Source organism: Hemitrygon akajei, chromosome 29 (genome assembly GCF_048418815.1).
Source record: "Hemitrygon akajei chromosome 29, sHemAka1.3, whole genome shotgun sequence".
NCBI lineage: Eukaryota > Metazoa > Chordata > Chondrichthyes > Myliobatiformes > Dasyatidae > Hemitrygon > Hemitrygon akajei.
In genome coordinates this window covers 33,879,756-33,902,982 of record NC_133152.1, presented here as the reverse complement: position 1 = coordinate 33,902,982, position 23,227 = coordinate 33,879,756, and the positions used below count along the sequence as shown (strand labels likewise).

Here is a 23,227-nt window from a genome sequence, read left to right as displayed (position 1 = left end):
TCCAGGATCCAGGATCCAGAATATTTATGAGATTCTGAAACAATACAATCTTACATCACAATGTACATCCGCAGAACCAGCTCCATAGCTGATTCAATCCTAGTTACTGAGACACTGCAGTCATGAAGAGTTTCCAGTTCACTTTACAATAGGCTCCTCCAAGAGGACCACAACCTTGTTGTGGTTTGAAGGCTTGCTTGTGTGCCTCAATGACCCAGACAGCTATGTTGACTGGAGTCAGGCCTTTATGCTTTGGCTCTTGGAAGGTTCACCCAGGCCAAATAGGTCAAAGGGTAGATGCCAGACTAGGAGTGGTCCACCAGTCCTCCAGGTTCGGGGGTTCAGCTCAGTGCTAACAACCCTGACTAGTTAAAACAAAATTGTTGTGGAAAAAGCAATGAAGAATCCTTCTACATCCAAGTATGATGGTATTCCTGAGTCTCCACCCGGGACTTACATGGCTGACAGAGATGAAGCTACTGACATGATGAAGGAAGCCTGATCATCACCAGAGATGAAGAACCTCCATTGCTACTCTAAACACAAAACAGACAGTACACAAGTAAATTTACAGTAGGCTGATAGGTAGAATGGATCCATCGATACTGCAATTTAATAAGTCTGATTGTCATGCATAAGTATCTTCATGCCATGGACATCGCTATTACTTTAAAGTTATTCAGCTCTACACCAATGCACAAACACTCTGCTCCCCCACAAGCACTGCCCTATTCTTGCTGGGAGTACATTCAGTTATCTAGGCACTCAAGCTACGTAATTACTCTCACAGACATTATCTTTAGTGTCTCCATTTCTTGCTCTCTACCAATTTTTGTCTGCTTATGCTCTTGTCCTACGCCTTGGGATGCAGAAAGCTCTGTAGAAGTGGCAGTTGTTGATTTAGTGGCAGAGGGAGAGCAAGCACAATATTAATCAAAGGTAAAGGAGGAAGGGATGGAAATAACTTGTACCTTGTTCTCTGGAGACCTAATCAATGAGGCAAATCTGTTTTTTCTCCCCAGGGATTTTGGTATTCGTATCTCAGGATGACAAACCTGAAATAGCAAACAAATCACCCTAATGTCCTTTACACTACATTGACTCTTGGAATATGAGAGAATGCTGATCTGTCTGGATCACTTTCTCAGATCTACATGGTCAAATTTCAAGCCAACACGGAGTGGAATAATCCCACTGGTGTCAAACTACAGGACATATTTTTGAAAAAATAGAATAGAAGCAAGGAAGAGAGGACCGAAGCATTGGTTTCTCTTCTCAACTATTTGGTAACATCTGCATTTATCCCCTATGTTTATGACCATTATAAAACAGTGGTTGGTTTGGTACTGCTAAAATTTACTGTTTGTAACCACACTGCAGAATTTTCTGATGATGGCTTGACTGACACTTTCCTTGACTATCTAATAACTACTTTACCCAGTCTGATCCTGTCCTATAAAGTAGAAAAAAAAATCAGTTATGAGTATGCTGCACATATCACCAACAGTTTAAATCCCTGAAATACAAATATGAGGAAAAATCATAAAATAATTGCTAAAATTTTTCATGTGTTTAAAATAATTGGGAAAAAAAGGTTAATAAAAGCAGACTGTGCCCAGTAGCAGAGGATTTAGAATGAAAAGTCATAAAATAAATGAAAATGGAAGTGAGAGCTGGGGAAACATTTCCATACGGAGAGATGTGAAGTTGTAGAATGCACTTTCAAGAGTTGTAATAGTCTTGAGTTGTAGTATAGCTAGTATGCAAATAGACATACACCATAACAGGTTGTGAAGGCCAAAAATAACAATTGATCTGGCTTTGCACTCAGCATGATGTGACTGAAACCAGAGAATGCATTCGTCTGGAAATGAAATGGGAGTTGGTTCAGACCTGAACTTGGTGTTTCAATCTCTCATCAAAAAATCTGCTTTCTAGATTTGGGGCAAAAGATATAGTGTCAGCACCCATGGTGCTTTCAATGGGGGAAAATAAATAAAGGAAAAATATGTGAATCTAAATATTGTGTTCGAATGCTGCATTTTTTCTATTGTTCCAGAGTCTATAGCGAAGAATGGGAATGTTGAAGTAATTCAACAGTGGATTAAGGCCCTTCTCAAAATGGTACTTGAGAAGTGTTAGATTTGCTTGATGTTTTTATCAGCAATGATTTTTAGTTGTTCATCTATTTGTCAAGCACTTCCACATATGTTTCAGTAGCTTGCAATGGATTATCAATTAGTTTATCTTTTGCAAACTCTTGTTTCACAAAAACAATTCAAAAATCAAACACAAACAAGAGAAAATCTGCAGATGCTGGAAATCAACATAACCTCGGCCTGAAACATCGACTGTTTACTCTTTTCCACAGATGCTGCCTGGCCTGCTGAGTTCCTCCAGCATTTTGCATGTATCACTTCAAAAATCAAAGCAACATTTAAATATTCCTTTGAAAGTATTTTCATTTCTCCTGTATTTCCAGCTTTTGCGAAAGTAATTTCCACTGTAGTAAACTCAAATGTACTAATGTCCCTTTAAGACAAAAGAGGCTCAAAAAAAACTTTAAGGCTAAAGAAGCATTAAATGAATCCTACAATGTAAGTTAACCATTAAGTTAAGCATCATCATCACCATTATGTGCCGTGTCATATGATGTAGGTAATCATGTGCTCATAACCATGATTGTTCTTGGGAAATTTTTCTGCTGAAGTTATTTGCCTTTGCCTTCTTCTGGACGGAGTCTTCACCAGACGGGTGACCCCAGACATTATCAATACTCTTCAGAGATTGTCTGCCTAGCATCAGCGGGTGAGTAACCAGGACTTGTGATATGCACCAGCTGCTCATATGGCCATCCATCTCCTGCTCCTGTGGCTTCATGTGACTCTGACTGGGGTGCTACACCTTGCCCAAGGGTAACCTGTAGGTTGGCACCTTCCATCTCTTTTAGTAGGACGTATTTCCACCCTGCCACCCACATTAAGTAAGGCATCCTTCAAAAAAGCTCCAGTTTCCATCCTTGAATAGAGTGCCTCCATTCTCTAGAAAAGGAGACCACCACAAAAAAAAACTCAAAGAGAAAGTATTAATTCTTCTCATGTTAAATAAACATGAACGATAAGCTCAGGACAAGCAACACGCACAAAATGGTGGAGAAAAGTCCAGTCAACGTTTCAGGTTGAGGTATCTTCCCCCTGTCTTGTCAGTCCTGAAGAAAGGTCTCAGCACATAGACGCTGACCACTATGCCACTGTGCTGCCCCTATATAGTAAATTCTATTTGGGCAAACTGTGTGTACAGAACGGATAAATAAACATGAGGAAGTACTCGGATGCTGGAAATCCAAAACAACGCACACAAAATGCAGGAGGAGCACGGCAGTTCAGGCAGAATCTATGGAAATGAATAAACAGTCGATGCTTTGGCCAGAAGTTTCAACCGTTTATTCATTTTCATAGATTCTGGCTGACCTCCTGAGTTCCTCCAACATTTTGTGTGGGTTGAGGAAGGATATATGCTCAGCTTTGCCTCAAAGGCGTAAGTTGTGCTACCATTGATAGTTAATTCCAAGATCAAGTCTGACGCTCCCATTGGAATACACAGGGAGTTGTAAAGCATGTTGCAAGTGTCTTTTATTGGATGCAACATTAAAACCAAGATACATCTGTTCCCTTAGGTGAATATAATTCAAAAAAGTACTAATTGAAGAAGAATATGTTATCTTTCAACCATAAAACTAAATAATTCAGGCACGACAATATTGCTTTTTGTGGTAATTTGCTGTATGCAATTTGGCTGACATTCCAAACAATCTGATTTCAAAAGCTCTTACTCGGCTCTCAAGCATTTAACAACACCTTAAAACTGAGAAAGGTGGTAATTAAATGAAATTCTTCAGTTGTGCAAACAGTATACTTAGAGTTATAGTCACAGAAAACTAGAGCACAGAAACAGGCCCTTCAGTCCATCTAGTCCATGCTGAACCATTTAAACTGCCTAGTCCCATCGACCTGCATAGCCCTCTATATCACTCCCATCCATGTACCTATCTAAACTTCTCTTAAATATTACATCAAAATTGCAACCACCACTTGTGCTCACGCCACACTTGGAACATAGACGACTGACAGGAGATTCGACAGAGTTAGACAAAATTATGAGGGGTATAGATTGGGTAAATGCAAGCAGACTTTTTCGCTGAGGTTGGGCAGGACTACAACTAGAAGTCATAGGTGAAGGGTGAACGGCAAAAAGTTTAAGGGAAACAAAAGAGGAAACTTTTTCACTCAGAGAATCGTGAGAGTGTGGAACGAGCTGCCAGCACAAGTGGTGCTTGCAATCTCGATTTCAGCATTTAAGAGAGGTTTGGATAGGTACATGGATGGTAGGGATATGGAGGGCTATGGTCCCGGTTCAGGTCAATGGGAGTAGGCAGTTAAAATGGCTAGTGACCGTCTGATGGGCCAAAGGGCCTGTTTCTATGCTGTACTTTTCTACAACTCTAAAACCTAAAAGACAGCACTTTCATTAATCCAAACGATATGTTTAATTCTTTAGAATGTATCTTCACAACTTCCTGTTTAAGAGATGAGACTATTACCAATGGACCAAGGCACACAGGTATATTTATCAATTATATAAATGTCAAAGAGTTAACATAAATCCTTTAGCATGCCAAATACAGAATGTTCTGCTCAGTATAAAATAGAATAGACTTAATTAATAAGTGTCATTTAACTCCAGATAAACAGCATTAAAATAATCTAGAATAATTTAAGACACAAATGCATGTAACAGATGATTTTTGTGAGACTTTTGCTGCACTTCTAATCATTTAGGAATTAAAAAAAAATTAGGCGAGTGTTTAAGTATGTCAGCTGTGAAAATGATATTACTTGTGGGAGCAACTGAACGGTTTTATTTCACAGCATATGCTTCCAGGGTCAGAATTGGATAAGAAGCCTATTTGAAATCGGAATCGGACCTGGGGGAACATTGAATGGGAATTAATTTGCGGTGTAGGATCAGCAGTAAGCGCATACCACAGACTAAAGTAAACACTTTAAAACATATCAAGAAAAAAATATGTGGGATTAGTCTAGGGAGTAAATGGAGTCTGTATGGGCTGTTATATGCAATACACTTTTTATACCGCACCACTATTTTGAGTGGTAGGTCTTCAGTCCAGTGTGAGTTTGGGGACAAAATACCAGTGCACATATTGAGAGTTATTTCTGACCGCCAGTGCTTGGAGAAACTCCTTCTTGGCCTCAAAGGGGATTTAAAAAAAAAGATTTCTGGTATCCCAAATTAGGCCAAACACTTACTCTACGCCTTTCACAAAGATGTTGCAGAAACCATCTAGTATCTTTACCTTCATTTCTCATGGGGCACCTGAGGCTAAAGGGAATAATACCAAACTCCATGCATAGAGAAACGTGGCTGCAGGCTTGGAAAACTTAAAGCAGACCTATTAAAGGTCATAGATAAAGATGACGTGAACAGCAAGTGCACCCTGAGCTTAGTATAAAAATCACTTAACTGCATATAATAAAAACATTTCTTCTTTTTCACTTAATTTTAGGTTTCTCTGGAAAGATGTAATGAACTAGCAGTAATGTATAAATATTTTAATGTATAAAGTATGGATGGGCATACTGCACAGAAGTACTTAAAGATCTAAAAAAAATGTTACTCTTTAATGCTATGAAATTAATTGTATATCACCCTAATGCTGTTTTTTTTTATACTTCCATAAAGACTGCTAAGTTTCCATAAGAATGTTGTGATGGTTTCTCTTGTGTATTTAATATTTTAGTAATATTTGAATAATCTTGGGTACAGATAATTGTTTGATTCAGCATTCTTGTTTGTTTAAATAATTCATTATATATAAGTACGTGACTTTCATATGTCATCATGCTACCATGTGATATGTGCGTGCTTTACTTAAAGTAAACGCAAAGTTGGAGTCACATCTTGGACACCCATGTCTTCCTTTGAATAAGTTTAATGTTTTGAAGTAAGAAAACCTAAGTTTCCCTTCATTTTGATATATTGTATCAGTTTCAGCGCATGTTCATCTGCTGATCTATTGCGAGACTTCATAGCTACTGCTGCCTCGCCTTGCAGCTGAGATCTCTATAGCTGCACCTTAAAAGGATGTACACACATTACAAGGAGCTCTCTCACTATTCAGATCCTGCTGTTTGTCACAAAGATGGAGAAAGTAGGGAACAAGCTTCAAGGAAGATCAAAATAGGGTGGCGAAGAACAGTGTATGCAGAAGGTTTCTTTGTGCAGAGAGAATTGTAGGAAGGTTCCTGTAAGAAGGACCATTACATACTGTCTTGTATGGATGTCTGTATTTTTCTATCATGCTTCTGACTGAACAGTGGCAGGCATCCAAGTTTTGGCACTCCAATTCCCTGGAGTATCTTTTGCTGCCACCCTCCCTTTGCGTCTCAGAGCGCCAATTATTGCCTGCCATATTCCTTCATGGAAACTCTGTACTTAATGGCCTCGTGCTGAGCACTCAGTGCTTAATTGTAAGAGTTCCCATCCTACTGCTATGGTTTGTGATTTTGTCTTTTGATTTTTGTTTCTGTCGTCTTGTTTATTTTAAGTCTGAATTTGCTCTAGACCTTACTCTGCATTTTGGGTTCACCACCATCCATAGCCCTCTTGATATACTTTGCAAAAAAAAGCCTGTAATGCAGGCAGATCCACACTTCCAATGTTCTTGTTGGCTGAATGAAAAGAGTTTCAAGTCTTCTCTGTTGGTACTTGGAACTTGAGTGATATCATTAATATAACAGAGAGCAGAAAACTGTGATGTTTCATGTATGAATGCCAGAAGTCTTGAATGATCCTGAGGTTGGAAAGTTGACAGTGATTTTCAGACCTTGCCTTTATCTGAGGCTTCAGAGAAGTCAGGGTGAAAACCACACTGAATATAAACTCTGGGCATTGTGCTATTGCTGATATCATTTGGGAGAGTTTTATGCCAGGGATAAGTTTCGAGTGCGGATGAAAATCCCACTGGAGAATTAGGAGCTGAATTTCTCGCTGACACCGTGAAACCTGAAGTGTGTGTAATATTGTTCTACATCAAGATAATCCTATCTTCAACAGCTCAGCAATTTTAAAATCATCAGAGGGAATTTCTAATTTCCTGTGTAGACACAGGTTTTGCCATCAGGCAGTTCTAGCATTCTCTGCAGCATAGAGTGGAAATGTGGGATGAAGAATGTTGACATATACATTGCTTTTATTGCAATATTGTTTAACAGAATAAAGACAGATTTTTATCTACACCATTACTACAATAACGTATAATGATCTAAAATAAAATGGTGATGTAAAATATACTGTAATATGATTTATATAGTGGTCTTACCCAAGTTTCTCACTTGCTGTGTCCATCCATATTTTGCTCAAGAGACCAACCTCTTGTTTGGAAATTCTACTATTGTCCTGACCACCCCACTTCTCAGCTGATATTTTACTTGATACTCCTTAGCTAGGACCTCATTATATTTCAAAATAACTTCTTAATATCCTACCATTGCCACTGCCCCTGCAAACTCACAACCCTCCATACTTCAGAATCAGAGTATGTGTACACACATACGGCATAAATTAAAATAAATAAGTAGTGCATAAAGAGAGGGGGATAAATAGTGAGGTGGTTAGTGTTCATGGGTTCGTTGTCCATCATGGGTCTGATGATGGAGGGAAGAAGCTATTCCTAATATGCTGTGTGTGTGTCTTCATCCTCCTGTACTTCCCCCTTGATGGTAGCAATGAAAGGTGTCCTGGGTGATGGGGATCCTTAATGATGAATGCCACCTTTCGAAGGTGTCCTCGATGCTGGGGAGGCCATGATGGAGCTGGCTGAGTTTGTAACTTTCAGCAGCTTTTTCCAAACCTGTGCAGTGGTCCCTCAATACGAGATGGTGCTATAAACAGTTAGAAACCTCTCCATGTTACATCTGTAGAAATTTGCTGGAGTCTTTGGTGACATACCAAATCTCCTCAAACTCTTAATGAAATATAGCCATTGTTGTACCTTCTTTGTAACTGCATCAATACATTGGGTCCAGGATAACCTCTCAGAGATATTGACACCCATGAAACTTAAAACTGTTCACCCTTTCCACTTCTGATCCCTCAATGAGGACTGGTGTGTGTTCCCTCGACTTCCACTTTCTGAAGTCCACAATCAATTCCTTGGTCTTACTGATGTTGAGTGCAAGGTTGTTGTTGCTACACCACTCAGCCAGCTGATTCATCTCACTCCTGTATGCCTCTTTGTCACCATCTGAAATTCCACCAGCAATAGTTGTGTCATCGACATATTTATAGATGCTTTTTGAGCTGTGCCTAGCTACAAAGTCTTGGGTGTGGAGAGAGTAGAGCAGTGGGCCAAGTACCGGTGGTGATTGTCAGCAAGGTTGTGCTGTTATTTCCGATTCGCACTGACTGTGGTCTCCCAGTGAGGAAGTCAAAGAGCCAGTTGCAGACAGAGGTACTGAGGCTCAAGTTTTGGAGCTTTTTGATTAGTACTGAGGGTATGAAACTATTGAACACTGAGCTGTAATCAATAAGCAGAAGCCTGACATCGGTATTGCTATTGTCCAGGTGATCCAAGGCTGAGATTGCATCCACTGTAGACCTATAGTGGTGATAGGCAAATTGCAGTGAATCCAGGTCCTTGCTTAGGCAGGCATTGTTTCTGGCCATGACCAACCGCTCAAAGCAATTCACCACAGCAGATGTGAGTGTAATAGTTATGGAGGCAGCACACCCTGTTCTTCTTGGGCACTGGTATGACTATTGCTCTTTTGAAGCAGGTGGGAACATCTGACTGTAGCACTGGGAGATTGAAGATGTCCTTGAACATTCCCACCAATTATTTCTTGCATTTTCCAGATTAATGCTCATATCTGGAAATTTTAGTGCACTGCAATGTATGTGTGTGAGCTCATATTACTTGTTCCAAATGTGGGTCATGTTGGAAGTATTGAGAATCATGTAGAATCATTGCTTTCCCTTTATTGAAAAGAAAGATTGATTTGCATATTCAAATTATCCAGTGATTTAACTATACTCAGGTTTTCCTAACGACTTTGGTCTTCTGTTTTTAGCAACACATCGAGTTCCTAATTTGAGAAAAGGTCAATTCTTCACTCAGTAGAATCTTACATCCTTTCTTCCAGTTTCATAGAACAATACAGGCCCCTCAATCCACAATGTATAACCTACTCCAAGATCAATCTAACCCTCCCCTCTGACATCGCCCTCCATTTTTCTTTCAACCTTGCATCATTTCCAGTGGATCAGCTTCCAGAATACACTCATCATTACATACTGCAATTCTTTAGTACTCTCTTGTATACCTCTTGCAGGGATAAGATGATTTATATGTACTCTTTTGATTATGACTGATTTTTCACAAAATATCGCTTTGGCTTGCATACTTCAACCCTCACTCCAACATCCCAGCTCTGAATGTCATATTTGTGGAGACACAGATTCTATCATACTGTTCAAATTGCTTTTTTACGTACTTTGAGCTTTAATTTCATTTCAATCTCAACTTCTTCCCTTGCAGCGTCCCCTCAAAAGTTGTCCAAACTCAGTTGAATTGTGTTCCGAGTCTTGTGTGTATTCATAACTCAGCAACCGCACCCTTCCCTCTCACATAGCCTTACTGACAAATGCTTCATGGTTTAGTAGTTCAGTATTTGCTCATCGATGCCACATTGCTAAGCGATATTTGCTTCTTCAATGAAATAATGAAATGAAATAAAAACGATTTCAGAATTTCTCAGACAGAAATGATCAAAGCGTGGCCTAAATCAAAGATCCATCCTTGTAAGCCATGACACAGATAAATGAGTAATATATTTGATTATAGTATAATAATGTATTTTATCATGATATTCATTTGAGTCAGTCCATCCATCAAAAACGACTTATAGATTCATTTTAGAATAATATCTCCATTGCTGTAACTGGAATATCATCATCTACCATCTTCACTATGAGATCATGTTTTCATTCCCTAAATCTTAATTCTAATTTGGGAACCTTGATGATGCAGCTACAATCACATTTTGTTTTGAACTCTTGTACTGGGTCATATAATTATATTCAAACAAGAAAATTACCTTTCTTTGTACACCCAATGCAGACAATGTAGATTTAGTCACCTATGGACCAAGAAAGTCTTGCTTGAGACCAAGGTAAGGAGTCTGCCCAGCAGAAAATGGTTTTTTTTAAATTGAAAGTGAATTTCTAACAGCTCTTTTTAAATTTAAGTATTGCTCTCACTCATGCAAAATGATTGTTTCTCTTAAACTTTGATTATCACATTTCCCACATCATAATTTCAACACTGTAATTGAGCATGTGCAGAGAATTAACAAAGACTCACTTCCCAAACTCTGACAAAATCAGTCGTTTGTTCTTTTTCCCAGTTTTATTTTTTGTCTTTCTGTTCTAACTGATGAAGTACTGTCAGTACCATTAGCCAAACAAAATATTTTGGCCAAAGGCATATATGCTTCTTTAGAGCTTTACATTGTGGCTGTGTAACTGCCTTTTCATTGATCATTCAAAGGCTTTCTTCTTTTTGACTCCTAGACTATCATTTAATTGCATTAGTAATGATTTCTTCATCGTAACTTGAAAGACCTTTGACATTTAAACATAAGATTATTTTGTACAAAAATAAAAATAGTTGAGTTTGTTTTATTTTTCTAATATTTAGAATTATGGACTCTCTATGTCCATGTTCAACTAACAGATCTAGTGTTGTACAAACTTTGGCTCCCGACAACTTTGTGTAGAAGTAGGTCATAGGTGTTACTGAACATCAAATGCTTCCTCTACCTAGTTTTTCAATGCATTTCAGACATACAGTAGACTGGTTTTGGACCTGGATTGGTACATATATGAAAATAATGAATTGAAATCCAAACACATATTTGCATATTATACAAAGTCTTACTTTGAAGTGTCAACAGAGAACACCTTTTTCCAGTCGAGCTTCAGTTTACTGAGCCAACCAAAATTGATTGTAAGTCAGTCACTGTCAGTGGGAGTTCCATTTGTTGTTCATGACAAGTTATTCCATCTTGCTTAAAGTCTCCAACTAAAGCCAAATTTTTACTGTAGACTTAATTGGGTTAACAGGCTTTTCCCATTACTGATGAACTTACTTCCATAATGGTGCTCATGTCAGTTTACTAACCAAACCTACTGTATGTCTTTTTGTTTTCTATCATGGCTGCTAGTGTCATGAACACTGTATATGTTAACACATTTCCCCATTGTTTTCACTGACTTCGATACTGTGTAGACTTCCTCTCGGTGGCATTTGGCTGCAATTACTTCCACTCTTGAGTTGTTTGATTAACTACCTTTGCTTCACATTTGCATGCAGAGAATATAAACTCTTTTCTCTGTTAAAAGATTTCACTGCTTTGAATTGACAAACATGGAAAGCTTCAGCTAGGTCTATGTTAACAATTTTCCCCAATCTCACTCAAGTGCTTCAAATGCTGCTTTGACATCTCTCTGCTTAAACTGGATCATTTTAGTACCTTGTGTTGTAGGAAATTATTCAGCATCCCTTAATACGGCCTCCCCTCCATAGACGTCATATAGGAAATCAAGTGTAAGATTATGTTAGATTAGTAACTTCAATTTAATTTGCTTATTGATTAAACCTAAGGCAAACTTACTTGCACAGAGCATGGTCCAAAGAAGTGTCAAAGATGCAAGGATAAAGCTGGCCCTGCTGAGGCGATCCACTCACTGACAGTGTTGGCTGATTTCCGATTTGTGAAATAGAACATCTTTTGTTTGTTGTGGCATTAAAAGAGTTGCTAATGCACTACATATGTTCAGAACACATTCAAATTAGATGACCAGTTTTCTTGTACTCCTAACAGGATTGTTTTACACATGCAAATTCTCATCTCATCAACAACATTGATTTTAAAACGTTATTTGCCCTAAAATAAAATTTCCGTGCATTCTACAGTATGTATGAACTGAAAGGCTCACACACCAATGCAGCTAGGTTGTTACTAAGAAGACATTTTGTTCTTCCGATGCCATTCCTACCAACTTAATAATGTTACACTAGGTTTAAAATTTCCCATCTTCACAGTGCCTGTTTAGTTCACTTGCCACAACCTCAGCTTCCTTAAACTAACCGCATCGACCCACCTAAAGTAACCCCAATGCTGCTGAAATTGTGTGGGGTTTCCATATCCCAGTGTACACACATCTAAATTTACTCTGTTGGCTGCAGTATATTTGCCCTGCTCTTCTTTCCAAGATTGGTGCCAGTCTTCACCCAGGCTACTAGTCTTTCAGGAGCCTCTCAATGCATGTTGTTGCCTTTCTCCTGCAAAGTTTAGTTAGTATACTCTTAGTCATCATTCTAACTGGCTCCCGCTCTGCAGTCACCAGAGCAGTCAACTTGCAATAAAGTCTTGCTTTACACTAAAAACTGTTTTCTCTTTTTACCTCATGTGCGATCTGCTCTTTACATCATTGTCCCCAAATTGTAACCTATGTCCATATGCACATACTAATTGTTCTAATGACAGGTAATGTAAGGAATACTGAGAATAATGGAGAGAAAGAGAAAGCTGCTAGATTATTGATTATTCAATAAGCACATTCATCATGCAGTACTGTGCAAAAGTCTTAGGCACAGGTATAGCTAGGGTGCCTGAGACTTCTGCATGTTATTGTAGTAATTTTATGTACTGCACTGTACTGCTGCAGCAAAAAAAAAACAAATTTCATAACCTGTGAGAGGTGATAAACCTGATTCTGATATGGGTCTCTACTGTGAACTGAGAGTCGGAAGGGGCAGGGAGAGGGGAACCATGGTTGGGAAAAGTGGTTGGGAGAGGGCAGGAGAAGGAAGCACCGCAGAGACATTCTGTAATGATCTATAAACCAATTTTTGCAATCAAATGGCCTTGCCTGGTGTCTCAGGGATGGGTGTGTCTGCACCTGTTCCACCACGCTGCCCTTGACACTCTTTCTCTGCCATCAGTCCCACACCCCTCCTGCGGCGCTCTACCCTTGCCATTCCCAGTGTCCATTGCTCCCACCCCAACACTGAACTGTTGCTACAACTTTCAAGAACTCTTCATCTCATATTCACAATATCCATTTATTTATTTATTTATTTATTCATTCATTCATTCTTTTTGTATTTTGTGCAGTTTGTAGGCTTTTGCACATTGGCTGTCTGTCTTGTTGTGTGTGGATTATCATTGATTCTATTTTGTTTCTTTGTATTTACTGTGAATACCCATAAGAAAATAAATCTCAGGGCAGTATATGGTAACATATAAGTACTTTGATACTGTCTTTAGCTCTTGTCTACTTTACCTGTTGATTGGATCAATTAACATTACACTACCTTCTGCACTGTCCACTACACTGTCAATATTGGTATCATCTGCAAATTACTAATTATGCCACCTCCCCTCTCATATAAGTCATTAATATATATGACAAATACCAGGGGACCAGCATCAATCCCTATGATACAGGTCTCCAATCAGTTTATCAACCTTTTTAATAGAATTTTAGCCATCCATTCTCTGAATCCAGTGTCTTTAACAGCGAGCTAAGCTATTCGTCCAATTTATTTTCCATTTTGAAGTGTGTCTTTTGCCAGCTTAAATACCAGCTTCCATCTTGTGCTTCAGTCCATCTGCTGCTGAAGCATACTGGCAGAGTTCGTAGTGCAGCTGACTCACAGTCCCAGCACTTTAGACCTCTGGTACTGTATGTGGAGTTCACATATGATGCCTGTGACAATGAGGGTTTCCTCCGGGTGCTCTGGTTTCCTCCCCACAATATCTGGGTGGGAAGTTAATTGGTGGTTATTGATGGAAATGTGGGCTTGTTTCCATGTTGTGTTTCTCTGGTGGCCTCTTGACCCACCTTTTCCTACCACTTCTCAATGAACTTCCACAAAATTTAGCTCTATCAAAATTAAATCCTCCGTGACATTCGGCTGATTGGTTCTGCTGATCATTCCCCCCCCGGCCCCTGCTAATTTATGTTGCTCATTGACCAGAAAACAAATCTACAGCTATCTTGAACATCCTGGCTTTGTATCCTCTGACATAATCCTATGTACCAGCAGAATCCTCAGAAGTATCTACACCATCTCCACCACCACCCATTACTCTGATCTGTCGTGACTCTCACCTCATCATCAGAAGCTAAGCCTTCAACAGTCATAGAACTAGATCCTTTAAATTCACTTTTTAATTAGGTCTGCTTCTCAAACTCCCCCTCTTTAAGATGGTCCTCAATATTCACTCATAACACCTTCCCCTTTAGCTTAGTGTCCATGTTAATCTGATTATGTATCTGCAATGTACAATGGGGCATTTTTCTACTTTAAAGGTTCACTTAAATGTTATGTTTTACTTTAGTATGAATTGTGGTATAGTATAACATAAAATGTACTGTTCTCTGGTTAATAAATATTCTAATATATTGTGTAAATCCAGGCTGCAGCATTCAGTTGTAGCTGTTATTGCTTCTCATTGTCATTCTACTCAGTATAACTCCCTCTGGACCCATGCAGGTCACTGACGTTTATTAAAACCTCAGATTAATAGCTATGGGAAAAGACATTTTCACAAACATGATAAATATTAATAATAATCAATATTAACTTACATTTGCTAAATTGAGCTACAAACAATACCCAAGGGTAAATTTTCTCCAGAATCCACAGCTGTCTGGAGAGGTAAGGGAGAAGGGATGAGGGACAAGGGTGTTAGAACATTATAAAGGAAAATGTCGACCCTATTTCCCTGGTAGCAAAACAATAGACTTTTCCATGATTTTTATGTGTGAATTGTGATCACAAGCAGGAAACTGAGGAGGAAGCAAAATATTTATTTGGGCTCTGAGCTGTGTGTAGTACTTCTGCATTATTGTTCTATCCTGTTTTTGTTTTTAGTTATTTTTAGAAAATGAAGCATTTCTCACTGAGGGAACAACAAGGAGTAATTGACAAAGAACAAATACATTTTGATTTTCTTCCTGGATTTTTTTTATTCCAGCCCTTAAAGCACAGACTACTACTCATTTACAGTTCCCATAGATGTAAGATAAGGTATATCAATAGCTGAATTTTAGACCCCAAGATCATAAAATATAGGAACAGAATTAAGCCATTTGGCCCATCGAGTCTTCTCTGCCGTTTCATCATGGCTGATCCATTTTCCCTCTCAGCCCCAATCTCTTTCATTCTCCCACATATCCATTCATGTCCTGAATAATCAAGAACCTATCAACCTCTGTCTTAAATATACCCAATGACTTGGCTTCCACAGCTGCCTGTGACAACAAATTCCATAGATTCACCACGCTCTGGCTAAAGAAATTCCTCCTCATTTCCATACTAAAACGACACCGCTATATTCTGAAGTTGTGCTCTCTGGTCCTGGACTGCCCCACCATAGGAAACATCCTCTCTACATCCACTGTATCAAGGCCTTTCAACATTTGATAGGTTTCAATGAGATCACCCCTCATTCTTCTGAATTTCAGTGAATGCAGGCCCAGATCCATCAAACGCCCTTCAGATGACTAGCCTTTCAATTCTGAAATCATTTTCACGACCGTCCTTTGAACCCTCTCCAGTATCAGCACACCCTTTCTAGATAAGAGGCCCAAGACTGCTCACAATACTCCAAGCGAGGCCTCACCAGTGCTTTATAAAGCCTCAACATTACATCCTTGCTTTTATATTCTAGTCCTCTTGAAATTAATGCTAACATTGCATTTGGCTCCAATAATTTTCTTTAAATATTTGAGCCAACGTTCTTCCTATCTACCATGCACAGAATCTTACGATTAGAATAGTCAGCTAGCAGATGGGTGGTGGTGGGGGGAATCTCCATCTTATTTCCATACTTGAGGAATGTTGAATGTTGCTCCATAACACACTTATCAAAGGCTTGGGATTTTTACAGTATCACAATGTATCAAAATAGCAATTATTTTCTGAACTGACAGGGTAGTACTTAAAAACAAATAATGAAATGATTTACTCAGGAGGTTCTTTCTCAATGTCACATGGTTCGAAGTTAAAAATAAACTGCAGTTGCATTTTCTACCAGAATTTTTGATTAACTATGAAGTACATGAAACTTGAGGAAAACCCAAAGGGCAAGAATATGTTTCTAACATAATTTCAAATCCCATGCCTTACGACCACTTCACTGAAAACTTTGATCATGTCCCCCTTCAACAAAAATTAATTCCTTTCTAAATCCCCTGAGATGACTTTCATTATTCATCTTTCAGCCTTGAACAGTTTATCGATGCCTTTCAATATTAAGATGCAAAAATTGTACACAGTGCACTCATCTACCCTCTTTCCCCTGTTGTCCCTCTCTCCTGAAGCCACTGCTTCTTTGGTGGGACACAATTTGAAAGTAACCATTTTTTTGTGTTTTTTGCAGTACTGTATCTTGGTACATGTGACAATAATAAACCAATTCCAAGGAAATCACCTTTAACTGACAACACCCACAGCTGACAGGTAATGGTAGATTGGCTAGTTCTGAATATCTTTTCTGAGGTTCATTACAAATTCCATTTAGTGATATTATCTGCGATTAATTTCTATGTAATAAAATATTTAAAGCAGCTATTAGATTCAGGCATCAGAAACCCAATATTATTTTCATTTACCTCATACTAATTTTATAGGCTAAAATACAGGCCATTTTGTTTTTAATATGGAAGCCACCATTTAAACTGCATTTTCCTTTCATTGCTGCCTCATTTAATATTGCTGCTTGTATGAGAGACTATCAAGGCCACGGGTTGTGTACTGATTTCTTCTTCCACAATTAGTATATTCATTCATCAAACCAAATCAACTGAGAGAAAACATAAGTGAAACAGACAAATTGCTGGAGGGACTCAGCAGGTCAGGTAGCCTCTATAGAAGTGAATCAACAGTCAACGTTTTGGGCCGAGACCCTTCTTTAGGATTGGCCGGGAAAGGGGGAAGATGCCAGAATAGAAAGGTGGTGGTAGGGGAAGGAGAACAAGCTGGAAGGTGATAGGTGAAGAAAGGTGGGAGGGGGAGGCGGGGATGAAGTAAGAAGCTGAGAGGTGATTGGTGGAAATAGCAAAATGTTAGAGAAGAAAGAATCTGACAGGAAAGAAGAGTGGACCATGAGATGAAAGGGAAAGAGGAGAGGTGATGGGCTAGAGAGGAAAAGAGGTAAGAGGCCAGAGCGAGTAATAAAAGAGGGAAATAGGGCGGGAGGAAATACCGGAAGGAGAAATCAATATTCATGCCACTGGATTGGAGGAGGCTGTCTAGACAGATTATAAGGTGTTGCTCTTCTACCCTGACAGTGGCCTCATTACGGCAAAATATGTCAGAATGGGAATTAAAGTAGTTGGCCGCCGGGAACTTCCACTTGTTGAGGGTGGAGTGGAGGTGTTCAACAAAGCGGTCACCCAATTAGAATAGATAGCGGAGAAGGTGGGTGTGGTATTTTTCCGACTGGGTGAAATAAGGTAGTCGTTAAGGGTCAGTCAACCTCCTCTGTCTGTGGAATGTGTTGTTTACTTTGTTTTGTCTTGGTAATCTTATGTAGTCAGATCTAGCGGGATATACCTAGAAGGCCAGTATATACAAATGGAAGTAAAGAAGAGAATGGGGTGGCTGGCAAAAATAGCCACATTTGATACAAACAGAAAAATGGATGAGTTATCTAACGATGCAGAATTTGTTGTTAACTTTTGGAAGGTGCAATGCATCCCGATGGAAAATGAGACGTTTTAACTCAATTTTGCATTGGGCTTAATTGTAAAAGCGCAGAAGGTCACTGGCAGAGATAAACACGAGAAATTCTGCAGATGCTGCACATCCACAGCCACACACACAAAATGCTGGAGGAACTCCGCAGGTCAGGCAGCATCTGTGGATGTGAATAGATAGTCGACAGCTCAGGCCAAGACTAAGGGTCTGCTGAGTTCCTCCAGCATTTTGACGTCAGAGTGAGAGTCAGATGAGGAATTGAAGTAGCAGACATGTAAGAGCTCAGCATCCCCCTGCCAACTGAGTGTACCGCAAAGTCTTGGCCTGGATTGTCTAATGCTTACAACGGTCCTTCACATTAATCTCTTCCTCTTTTAAAATTTGTACACTCTGTCTTGTTGGACAAATTGTAGTGGACCTGAGTATACAACATTACAGAGAATTTCTACATTAGCAACACATTACCCTGAGAAAGGAACTTAAATGCCCCTTACCAGCCACTTTATTTCCATTTTGTCCATAAATTTATCACCACCATCCCCACATTACCACCAAGAGTAACTTGTTCTCTCTTTTATTCACTGCTGATAAAATGCTTCATACCTGAAACTGTATCTCTTTCTGTGGTAACTTCTACTTTACAACAAGACCGCTGGACAACTTGATGGCCAAAATAGCATCTTTATCTGGGACGGCAAATGATATTTACAATACAGATGCTTCCAGGTACCTCGTGCGGCATGGGTGGAGGAACTATATACAATGCATACTGGGAGTAAAAAGTGCAGAAGTAAAGACCCCGCCAACCCTGGATCCCGCCTCTTGCTACCAACAGCTCCCCCATTAGTATTAACTTCCTTTTAATAATACTCACATTGTAACACTTTCCATTGATGCTGCCTAACTCGCCAAAATGTTTTACTATTCTAAAAATTTATTTTATTTCAATCTACAGCATGGTACTGTAGACACTGCCCAGAAGAAGGCAATGACAAACCACATCTTTCGAAAAAATTGCCAAGAACAACCTTGGTCAAGACCATGATCATCCATGTCATGTGACATGGCACATGATGATGATGATGATGTCAGCATTGTAACAGGCCCACTGCCCAATTACACTGATGTGACCAATTGACTGACTACCCTGTACGTCTTTGGAGTGTGGAATCCCGCAGTCACGGGCAGAACATACAAACTCCTTACAGACAGGGCTGGAATAGAATCTGGCTGGCTGGTGCTGTAATAGTGTTACACTAACTGTTACACTACTGATTTTCTGCTGTTAGTTCAGATTTCCAGCAACCACGCATTTTTTAAAAAAAAAAGGATTTTCAAAAAACAACATCGACCCTTTGACTATTGGTATTTCCAAAATGCTTTCACTGACACATTCACAGACACCTTCTCAAATGCGCACACATTCATGCGAACCCTATGAAAATGCAAATGCACCCCACAGAACCTCCTCAAACACTGGCACAACCTGGGGTTTCGTTGGGGGAAAGCCATTCCGGAGCACATCCCTGATACTTTGCTGCAATACAAGTTCACTTCCAGGACCTTTTTCAAATATTGACAAATTTCTGGGGATATCTTCTGGAAATACTGATTGCAGAAAACATATTTACTTTATGTAAAAAGAAAGAATCGGTTAATAAGTGAATAAATGCAGAAAACTACATAATATTCTCAAGACGTTCTCTGTGCTCAAAGTATTATGACTTAAAATGATCGATCGATAGCCTCAAAGATACTTTTTCATTTACTTGAGGTAAATAACTCTGGTTTGAAAAGCTTTCAAACCAGTACATTCAAATACAGGCTAGGACTTTATATGGTCATAAATTTCTATATTCCAGTTTACTGACCAGTCATCCTGATCTATATTAAAACCCCCTCCTTAGGGTGCTATGCAACCAAGTATAGGGGCTCCAATGTTTGTTTTACAGGCTGGTGCCTTCCCATCTCCTCCTGCTTTTAATGTCGCTCCAGGCTAAACTGGTGAAATGACCTAGTGTGCAACTGTAATTTTTATCAGGGCTTGTTTTCTCAAAAAATCTCTTTGTTTCAAAGAAATGTGATTTACTTCTCCTGTTCTCCTTTATTCAGTGGTTAATACATATCTGCCATTGCCCCTTGGGCTATGAAAGGTATTTTTGCTTCCTCTGCAACTCAACCCCTGCTGTTCCTACAATCATATCTGACTCTCACTGCAAACAGCAATTACTGTCTGCTGCTCGCAGTCTCGGTTGGTAAACACACTGGCCATGTGGGACATAGCCATTCAATTCTTGAAGGTCCCTGGTTCAATTCCCTTGTCTTCTATAAGTTGGCTGATCCCAGTCAGGATGGAAATGGGAATGTTACAATTGGTCTTGTGTTTCCAGAGCTACAAAGTGAAGAGTGAACGAAGGAAAGAAAGGAAAGACTTGTGATTATATAGCCTCGACTAGGATGTTCCAGAGAATTTTTGAATTGTTATTGTGGTAATATATAATTGCAAACAATTTTATACAGCAAGCTCTCATTTCAGCAACATGATAAAGACAAGATTATCTCTGTTAATGTTGCTGGCTGAAGATTAAACATAGGCTGAAGAATTGAGGGAAACTCTCTTGTTTCAATGGAGCCATTGGTTTTTGTCCGTCTACCTCTGGCTGCTGCCCCCAAGTGCCAATTTATCCACACAAAAAGAAAAGTGACAGAGAGCACTCCCTACTTACTGTACCAGTGATCAGAGTTATGAAGTGCAATTTAAATCCTTAACCTCTGACAGAGCCCACAATAAGCCCAAGGATAAATAAACTGCAAACATCCTTGCTTCTTATTCCCAACCAATCGCATACAGTTAGGATCCAGGACATTAGGCTATTGGTAAAATATCACACATCCAAGTGAAGAATATAATCAAGTGCAGAAACTAGAAATTTGAAAATACCAACAGAGTATAACTATTAGAGAAGAATAAAAATTAAGAAATATTTTTTAAAAACATAAATCAATTTTGTAGTAGTTTAGTATTTAGATTTAGTATTAACTTTATCTTTCAAAAAGATTGTACATGCAACATTTGAATGTTAGGGTTGTACAATTACAAATATGTCTTGCAACGCAGATTTTCTGCAAAGTTGCACCTTTTCATAAAAATCTGCCAGTCCTGTCAAAATAACGCTGTTGCACACCTTTGGGCACAAGGCCTAAACCACCGTCAGATGTGCTGTCAATTCTATTGGACTTGTGGGATGAGATGAAGTCAATAGGATTGCTAACTTCTATGAATGATAGCAGCCAGGGTAGCAAAACTTTTTAAAAAAAATCTTTTTTTCCATTTGACACACTGACAACAATATGGAGAACCATTAAAATTCATCAGAACACGCGATTAATATTAGCAACACAAATAGCAGGCCAGGCAGCGTCTAAGGAAAACGGTACAGTCAATGATTCGAGCCAAGATTGTCCAGAAGGACTGGGATATTAGGACAGGAGTTGGGTTTTAAGAAGAGACAGCCACATATTCATACTGAAAAAAAGCATTAAGGAAACATCCTGAGAACTGGGGTTGCTTGAGATATCTGGATGCTATTGTCCTTTCACTTATAAACTGGAGCCAGGTAAATCATAAGGCTTTTCTTATTGCTACAGAGTAATGAAGTTCTGGAATGACATGAAATTTACAAACCGGAGAGATATGGTGCAGAAGTAGTCTCTTTGGCCTACCAAGTCTGCGCTGCCTATCACTACACCACTAATCCACCTCTAACCTCTTTTATTCTCTCACAATCCCGTCAACTCCCTCTTAGTTTTTTCCCACTTTTTGCCATAGTTAATCAATCTACCACCTGCATGCATTTTGGGACACAAGAAGACACTTGCAGAGTCACGGGGAGAATGTGGAAGCTCTACCCTGACTGCATCAGAGATCATGATTGAACCTCGGTCAGTAGAACAGGGAGACAGCAGCGCCACTAGCTGTATGACTATACCAGCTGAAGAGCTGAGTATATTGTCAGCCGTTTCCTTACTTCTACACGAACTGTTATGTTTCTCAGTAGAAGATGCCTAACAAGCTCAAAATTGGCTATGTGTCAGCTGTGGCTTTTCTGGAGCGCACTTGCAACTTCGTCAGAAGATCTTTGGTTCAAGTCCCACACCAGGCAGTAAATCATGACTTTCTGGATTGTTAGTTCCACGGAATGTTGGTATCAACATTCGGATAAGATATTAACCTGAAGTCATGTCTTCAGTTTTCTGTAGACTTAAACACCCAGATGATTATTTTAAAGAGTAAGGGATTTTTTTTTCCAATGCACTGACCAAAATTTAGTCCGCAAACAATGACACTATCAATAAATTGTCTGACCTTCTCTCGTTAATATTATGAAAATGTGCACAATTTTTTCACTGCATTCCTCTGTATTTATCAGTGACGACATTTTGGAACTGTTTCTTTGGCTAAGAGCATCTTGCGTTGATCTAAAATAGTGAAAATATTAGTTCATTTGAAATGTATTGTGAAACGTAAACTCCTTATTAAGAGAAACATGTGAATACATTGTGATGGAAAAGAGGAAGGTAGATCTCGCCACCCCCCCATACACCCCATTCCCCCACAATTTAGTATTCCATAGATTGCCCTTATTAATAATTTCAGGGATGCAATAAATATCTGTGCACAAAACTTATGAAGTGCCAATGATATTATGAGTCTGGCACAGTTTCATTAACTGGTCAGTACACTCAGTTTTAACATAGAACAGTATAGCATAGTATGGGTCTTTGGCCCAAAATGCTGTGCTGACCTATATAAAGCTACTCCACCATGCTCAATCTAACCCTTCTCTCCTACACCTCCAGCCTATAACCCTCCAGTTTTTTGACTTCTATGTGCCCATCTAAGAATCTCTTTAATGTCCCTAATGTCTCTGCAGGCAGTGCATTTCAGGCACTTAACACCCTGAGTAAACAATCTGCCTCTTACATCTCCCCTAAATTTTCCTCCACTCCTCTCAAACTTATTTCCTCTGGCAATGGCCATTGCTGTCCTGGGAAAGAGGCGCTGGCTCTTCACTCTGTCTATGCCTCTAATAATCTCCTACACCTCTATCAAGTCACCTCTCATCCTCTGTTACTCAAAAGAGAAAAGCTCTTTGCTCTATTGAGGCAATGAGGTCATGCTGAGGTTGGAGGAACAACACCTTATATTTCGTCTGGGTACCCTCCAAACTGATGGCATGAACATCGATTTTTGAACTTCCGGTAATGCCCCCCCCCCCACCTCACCATTCCCCACCCCTTTTTCCCTCTCTCACCTTATCTCCTTGCCTGGCATCACCTCCCTCCAGTGCTCCTCCTCCCCCCTTTTCTTTC

At 39.4% G+C, this 23,227-nt stretch overlaps 1 protein-coding gene and 1 long non-coding RNA gene across 11 annotated transcripts in view; one reads left to right on the top strand and one right to left on the bottom strand.

Moving 5' to 3' along the window:
• prdm16 (PR domain containing 16) overlaps positions 1 to 23,227 on the bottom strand; it is a 716,934-nt gene that overhangs the window by 508,168 nt on the left and 185,539 nt on the right. The window lies entirely within an intron of this gene.
• LOC140718424 (uncharacterized) overlaps positions 4,565 to 23,227 on the top strand; it is a 67,451-nt gene continuing 48,788 nt past the window's right edge. Inside the window, exon 1 of the long non-coding RNA XR_012096689.1 lies at positions 4,565 to 4,620. This is a non-coding gene — a long non-coding RNA (uncharacterized lncRNA). The remainder of the gene's footprint in view (positions 4,621 to 23,227) is intronic.